Source organism: Hippocampus comes, unplaced genomic scaffold (genome assembly GCF_001891065.2).
Source record: "Hippocampus comes isolate QL1 unplaced genomic scaffold, H_comes_QL1_v1.1 scaffold59, whole genome shotgun sequence".
Taxonomy (NCBI): Eukaryota; Metazoa; Chordata; class Actinopteri; order Syngnathiformes; family Syngnathidae; genus Hippocampus; species Hippocampus comes.
The window spans coordinates 1,952,676-1,960,786 of NW_017805406.1; the positions used below are offsets into that span (position 1 = coordinate 1,952,676).

At 42.8% G+C, this 8,111-nt stretch overlaps 1 protein-coding gene across 4 annotated transcripts in view; it reads left to right on the forward strand.

Annotated features, from left to right (window-relative positions):
• cadm2a (cell adhesion molecule 2a) overlaps positions 1 to 8,111 on the forward strand; it is a 166,899-nt gene that overhangs the window by 140,105 nt on the left and 18,683 nt on the right. The gene's annotated exons all lie outside the window — the stretch shown is intronic.

Consider the following 8,111-nt stretch of genomic DNA (forward strand, 5'->3'; position numbering starts at 1 on the left):
AGTCATCTGGACGCTTGATGAATATGCAAACCGATCATATAGACAAACCAGAAGAAGGTTCTGAACGGAATGCCTGTTCCGCTGGTGATTCTGTTCCTCCACCCACACTACGATAACGCTGACGCAGCGCCGCGTCTGATATGGCCACACGAGACGTCGCGTTGGATTGACGTGTCAATTTAAAACTGAGGTGCTGCGTTAAGCGATATGCAGATGAGTTCGCTGACCCTCAAAGTCTCAAAGTTGAAACCACCATTTGCGGGCGATGCTCCCCAGTGCCTTGCTTTCTGCGGCTGCTCTTTTTCCCTCTCGAGCCTCTTCTTTCTGTGTCATTGGCTTTACTCTCCACCGCACGCGACATCTCTCTAGGCTTCCGCTCGACGTTCCATATTCCCCATCAGCTTCTGATGTCTATTTGTGTTCTGCTGACACACAAGAGGGGCGCAGCTTCTCCGCGTATCGCGAGGGAATCTGGATATCAGACTCCGTCAATGCGTCCCCAGTCGCGGGATGCGCCGCTATCTGGTTTCATATGTCTTCTTGATTTATTACCAGCTCTTTCCACGGGCTCCAGATGAAAGCAAACACGCACGGAGCCGCTTCCCGCCCCGTGACGTTTTGTCTTTTTAATAAAGTTGTCCGCCTGAGCTGAAGGCGCGTGGTCGGTCCAACGTCGTAGCTCATAAGGCGGAATATTAGCATATGATACACCCGACTATCTGTTTCATCCATTCCACTCTTCACTTTTTGACACCTTGCTACTCTTTATCAACCCGAGGAGGGGGAAAAAAAAATGCAAGTTAGCGCGTACCAAACTAGCATTCGCTATATCACATTTCTAGTCGAGGTGGCGTATGTTATTTTAACGTTTAGCGGACTTGGTCAGAAATGTTGGTTTAGTGTTTAATTTATGAAGATTCGGAGATGAATATCCCTGGTTTGGAATCACATCTTAGAAATAGTTTTTGGCATTAGTCGGGGGAAAAAAATGCAAGTTAGCGCGTACCAAGCGAGCAATCGCTATGTCACATTTCTAGTCGAGGTGGCGTATGTTATTTTAACGTTTAGCGGACTTGGTCAGAAATATTGGTTTAGTGTTTAATTTATGAAGATTCGGAGATGAATATCCCTGGTTTGGAATCACATCTTAGAAATAGTTTTTGGCATTTGCTGCCAACACAAGTCACCCAGTCTCACAGCAAGACGTCGGTAAAAAGTGAACAGACGCCACATGAAAAGTCTCGCTTTTGCTTGGAAAGTGCCAAACAACTCAAGTTCCAGGCCTAAAACAAGGAACGCCTTGACAACAACGCCAGTGATGAAGGAAGAAACAGAATGTGGCCGTTTCTGTAATATTTAACACTAGAACTGGCAGTCACTTTTTGCGGAATTTTCTTGACTTACTCATTGGAACTGCGCGGATTATCAAACGCTTTTGTTCTCCTTTATCAGATTTACTTTATCACTTTGAGAAAGAAACGGCGGTGATGTGTGGCTTTTATTTCTCCTCAGCCTAACAATAGAATATGGACTACCCACAATTCCTGCAGAATGTACAATACTGTGATCACGATTTTTGTTGCGATTGCTAAATTGCTATCTCGGGGCCAAACTAAGAATCAGTCAGATGACTTTGTGCAACTGGCGGTGTACGCTTTCAGATTGGTCACCAGTCCTTCGGAGAGCACACGAAGAGAAACAACCATTCACACTCAACATTTGAGATTCCTCAGTTACCCGACGCGCGGTTTTGCAACGTGGGAGAACTAATACCAAAGCTGAACCTCTCCACTGCGAGGCAACGCAAGGCAGCGTCATCTATTTAGCGCATTTCAAACACAAGCTAACTCAATGTGCTTCACATTCATTAAAAGCACATTTACAAACAAAAGAGCTAAATATGTTGAAAAACAAAGTGAGGAAATAAAAAGCTTACTAAAGCTACCAAAAGAATGTCGTGCAAGAGGGAAATACCCAAGCAACAAATCCACACACTCTTTCTCCCACTATAATGAAAATGGCTTTAAAAATGGTCCGCTTGAAAATATGTACATGGTTAGTCCTAATCCAGCTAATATGTCTTAAATCCAACTATGAGTTGGATCAGTGGAGTCACATCTCGAATGGTGGCATTTATTCAATCTTGCCGGAATATTAGCCAATAAATATTTAATGTAGCTGACTTGATGGTTCGAATAAATAGTCTAATTAGCTCCCCCACGCCTCGCGACGGTTGTTGACCTCTGGGGTGTAGCTTCACAGCAAAGATAAAGATTCCTAATCTGTGGTGTATGACTTCAGACTGATGCCTGAAGTGTAGCCTGTGATTCACTGTATTGATTAAGCGCTGGAGCGTGCGCCCGGTCAGCCTTAATGGCAATAATACGTCTTTCGCTAAGCACCAAAGGTCTGTGCAATGTCATCCGAGTGTGTACATAAACACATCCTCGGCTCCGCGTGGCCGCTTTACCTCTCTGCCGTGTTCTTCTCCGTGGCTTTGCAAATTAGCTGTGACCTTGCCAAGATGAAATTAGTAATCACGCGCAACACGGCTTTCTTTGAAATATTTACTGTTCACTCCTCACGCTCGCTATTCCTTTGGCCAACCGCTGTTGCCTGATACCGGTGCTAAGAACGGGGGCGGCCTGCCTCGGAGAGGACAGCAATTATTCATGGCCCGTGTCTCTGCCTGTGGAGGAGCAGAAATAATGAAAGAAGGCACGTCCACACTTAAAGTTATCTTCTCTTACTTTATACCTCAGAAGAATGAAGAATAAAAGAAGGGGGGAAGAAAACTGCATCGGCGGCCTCCACGCAAACAGTGGTTGTACTATAACAGGAGATATGTCGTGAAATTGTCCCAAGTGATACGAGGAAGCGGGTAGACACCTGATTATGTTACATCAGAGTCTACAACCTTACGCTCAATAAGGACCAACTTGGTAAGCAAAGACACACTCAATTCCATTCATGCATTTTCTATACTACTTTTTCCTGTTTGGGTTGCAGGCTTTTTTCTTTTTTTTTCCAAAATTAATACGCTGCTTTAAAAAGCAAAGTTTTGGAAATTGAGCTTGAATAGACTTTGAAGTTAGCTCTTCCCAAGATGTTGCATGTGCTTACATACAGACAGTCAGAGGTGAATTATAGCAGCAAATTGGCCAAGTTTGTCTTCTTTTTTTTTTTTTTCTTCCTCTCGGGGCTGTGAATTGGTTGCTTCGTGTTGTCCACTAGAAGGGTCAAAGGTGGTGGATCGATAATGGGTTGCTGCGGTGTGGCGAGGCGATCTTTATCTCAAGCCCGCGTGTGTTCAGGATGCAACCTGGATTGTCTGAAGACTTGGAACGAGCGGCGGTTTAATTACCAACTTTCCTCTGGGGTCTGTTCCTTGAGGGCTTGCACTGTCTGCATTTAAAGATGGAAGGGGGTCTTTTCCCGACAATGAAATATTCATGACGCTCGCACTTGATTGTGAAATCTACCTTGCAAAATAGGCTGACTTAAATAAAGGTTACAAAAAGTTTTGGAAATAATGAAACCCAAAGAAGAAGAGACTGAATTGAATAGAAGTGAAAGTGGAAGAAAATAAGTTCAGTACCTCAGTGGAAGTTCCGTTCCTACTGCGGAGAGGAAGAAAAAACATTTGTATGTAAGCTGTTCTTACCTACGCTAACGTAGCAGCAACGTCGTGATTACAGTCAATATATGAGTGCAAGCCCCTTTATTGACAAAATATACATCAATCCCATAAAAAACTAAGAGCAGCGTTAACAGAACGTGCATTCCCGTACCGCATAAGGACGTACTCTTGACCCGCGCTCCCGTCGCACCTTCAAACAAGGGCAGTATGTTCTTCACATTTTTCCCGTTAGCCACCATTGCTAACCTTTCAGAGAAAAAGCAGAGCACGCAGTTTTGTTTTTGATTCCTAACTTTGAGCATGAAGGACACAGAAAAAAAAAAAAAGAAAAAAGTGCCCCGTGTGCTCTGCAGGCGCTCCTGTTCAATCTGCTTCAGACGAGGGAGAAACCTGTTGCGAAAACTCAATAAGTGAAAGGACAATTTTCATTCCTCGGGGGGATTTCGAAGCGCTTTATTCCATTGCTATCGATCTAACGTTAGCGCAGGGTTAGGACGTGCGATGAGCAGAAATAACATTTTCTCTTTGCGGCCGATGCTATGGTGGGTGATGTGTTGAAACCAAAAGGATTACGTTCCAGTCGCGGCGCCCTCAAAGGTTCCAAAAGGGGTTAAATATTGAACAGCCGCGACAGTCTTCCGTCCGTTTGCTGCCCCACAAAACGGCGAGCGGCGCGGAGCGAATTAAAACATAATGCAAAGGTCTTTGCGCTTATTGCTGAGCCAGCTTATTGATGAGCTGTCACATTAACTGGCTTCGGGGGAAGAAATATAGCAACAATTTGCAAGTAAGCGTAGAACACGGGGGAGAGAAATCATTAGATCTCGAGGCTCGTGCGATGAATTACATATAATAAAGCCCTTCTCTATTTATTCAAACACTTGACGGACTGCGTTTTATTTGTCAATGAAGCTTTTTTTCTTCACTCATCCCTCCGAAGGATACAGTGGTACCTCTACTTAGGAAATTTATTGGTTCTGGAAGAAATGTCTTCACTAGAAAATTATAAGCCGAGACGTGTTTTCCATGTAAATGCCCTAATCCGTTCCAAGCCCCCCTAAAATTCAGACATAAATGTTTTCTTAAGCATAAAAATGCATCTATCTATCATATGTAACAAATACATGTTACAATTAAATTATTGCGTAGTAAATTACGGTTGTGCATAACATAAAAAATAAAGAATGGAGTAAAGAATAAAAATGTTCATTTAACTTTTAACAGCTTCCTCATCGTTTTTTTTTGCCTTCTTTTTTGTTCATGTTCTCTCTCAGAAGTGGTTTTTGACGTGTCCCTCTGCGGGTTTGTCATTTAACTCAGTTAGTTGCGAACCATCCCACTCACACAGTTCGGACAGAAATTGTTAGAGAAACAAAAAAAAAGCGCTAAAGTCGTCATTGAGTTAGCGCAGGTGCCGCGCTCAACTTCTGGCCGCTTCTTCTGGCTGTTTGGCAGAGGTTATCGACTCGGCCGAACACCTCAGACGCCATGATCGATTGATTCTCGCATTCGGCTTAATGAATTCATATGATTAATTATCTCACTCTGATTATAACTTCATTTTCATTGTGAGAACAGGACAGGAAGGGAGGGAGTCTTGCTGCTTGAATATTCAAGAGAGTGTCCGCGACCATGTGAGGGGCTTTATTGAATGATTAGAAGGAGTAATTTGTTTTCAGAATCTAATTAATCCTCTCAGAGACACCAAGCAATAATCCGCAAGGACACACATACACACACACACAAATAAAGTAAAAATGCGCATGCGTCTCTGTAACGACATTTCGACGATTGTTAACGTCGCACGTGTTGCCTTTCTCCAAATGTTACAGACGCTTGTCTTTTTTTTTTTTTTTTTTTTTTTTTTTTTTTGTCCTTCTGCCGCAGCCCGAAGGGACTCCTCCATCTTGGCTGCAGAAGTCGACATTGATGAGGTGAAGCTCAACCAGTCTAAGTCCAAAAAGTTGGGCTTCATTGACTTATTGAACTCGTCGAGTCTGCGGGCACTTTGGAATACTTTCTCTCTGATTATTAACCGCTGCAATACGCACCTTCCAAATGAAATCAGACATTAGTAGCCCTTCGTAGAGCAACAAACTACATTTGGTAACTTAAAAAGCCTGAAGTATCGATGGCTAGTATCGGTACTCGCCCATCCCGAAATAAAGTGACTGTTAATTACATTTTGTCAGGTGAACTGCAAGCCATGCGGGTATGTGTAAAATATATGAATTGAGGTTGTTTCTATTGCCTTGTGATAGTGGTGTGATAGTTTCTTGTACAGACGAAGATTCAAGGACACTCCATCTCTGTAAGCCTTTGGGCGCTTATTAGCCGTCGGAGATGCTACATTTGATGGTTGAAGGCTGAGTTGTTCAGCCTCGCCAGATGAATGCCGGCGCAAAGGACAATTGTGTTTGGTAAATTACTGCACAGAAGTTCTGAAGATGAAGACGGCGGATGCGCGACAAACCAAACTTTGATAAAAAAACGACTCCCGTTTTGAGCGCTTATCCTGCGAGGTGACTTTCAAACCCAACATCAGATGTGCAGCGAAGCACCTTGTGTAGATAAAAACATCGGAAATCTCGCAAAAGTGTGTTTTATCTTGTCGTTTCACGGTCAGGTGAAAAATGTGCCGTTTTGCTTTCATTATTTGACTCTGTCAGCGATGTATTCGACGAGCCTTATCTCTGTCAAGGCGGGATTTTCGACACGGCTCATTAGATTGGGCGGGCGTACATCATGTTGGGTCTTCAAATGGTGTTCTCAGATGCCGTAGTTGCTGGCGCCTGAGTCAATATCACAATCAGTTTAAGAATGCAGATTGGTCAAGCGATCCGTTTTTTTAATTGATTAACCGCAAGCAGAATACGTACATGCAAGCAAAATCGGTGAGCTTTGCTGACAGAGTGGACATTTTGGCGATTGTTAGCATTTCGTGAGCACATGGTGGAATCTTCTCTGAGCAAGCGGACGATACTGTTGAGCACAAGTCGTCGGAATATCCGAAAGGGGTTTGTAGCAATCGATATAATTGATATTAGCAACATGTGACATAAATTGAAGGAAATGGATTTAAAGAAACGTCGCATTGGACTGTATTGTTTGTGAATAAGACTTCAGGGTTTCTCGATGACTGAGTGATGAGAACACCAAAGGCACTTTGTAGATACGCGTGCGTTTTATTTATTTATTTATTTAAATCAAATGGACCATGCGCCCAGCAAGAACCGAGGCACGGCGGAGCGATTGATTCCTTCATAAGTTTAAAGGTCAGCCGTAATTGTAATCAAAGAACAAATTGGTGCTACAGCAGCACCAACGGGGTTTCTTCTGCAGTTATCCCAGCGAACTGGCTCGCGTCGAGAGTCACAGCAGCAAGGAAAAGCCGTCAGATGAGGACCTCGCTGGCGGCTTGGGGAGGAACACTTTTTTGGTGGAGTCAGTGAGTCACACAAGCTGTGAGGGTCTTTGATTTATTCAACATGGCCGGGCGACAAGGAGAGCGCCATAAATATTGAAGGAGAAGTTTGCTCTGCTGCGCTCTTGTATGAAATCGCAAGGAGAACGTATGTGCCCTTCATGTGATGTAGAGCCATGGAGATCCAGAAGCTTCCATTCCGGCTTTCTTCCGTTTTCCAGCTTTCATTTTTTTTTTTTTATATTTATGCGATTAATGTTATACGATGTCGTTTTTAAAAAAAAACGGCTTACTATACAATCTCGTTTTTTTCGGCTAAAAACGCCTTACTATACGATGTCGTTTTTTTCGTGCCAAAAACGCCTTACTATACTATGTCGTTTTTTTTTTGGCAAAAAACGCCTTACTATACTATGTCGTTTTTTTCGTGCTAAATATGCCTTAATAGACTATGTCGGGTTTTTTTTCGGCTAAAAACGCCTGACTAAACAATGTCGTTTTTTTCGTGCCAAAAACGGCATACTATACTATGTCGTTTTTTTCGGCTAAAAACGCCTGACTAAACAATGGCGTTTTTTTTGTGCCAAAAACGCCTTACTATACGATGTCGTTTTTTTCGTGCTAAAAACGCCTTACTATACGATGTCGTTTTTTTCGTGCTAAAAACGCCTTACTATACGATGTCGTTTTTTTCGTGCTAAAAACGCCTTACTATACGATGTCGTTTTTTTCGTGCTAAAAACGCCTTACTATACGATGTCGTTTTTTTCGTGCTAAAAACGCCTTACTATACGATGTCGTTTTTTTCGTGCTAAAAACGCCTTACTATACGATGTCGTTTTTTTCGTGCTAAAAACGCCTTACTATACTATGTCGTTTTTTTCGTGCCAAAAATGCCTTAATACCTTGTCATTTTTTTTCGTGCCAAAAACGCCTTACTATACGATGTCGTTTTTTTCGTGCCAAAAACGCCTTACTATACTATGTCATTATTTTCGTGCTAAATACGCCTGACTATACTATGTCGTTTTTTTCGTGCCAAAAACG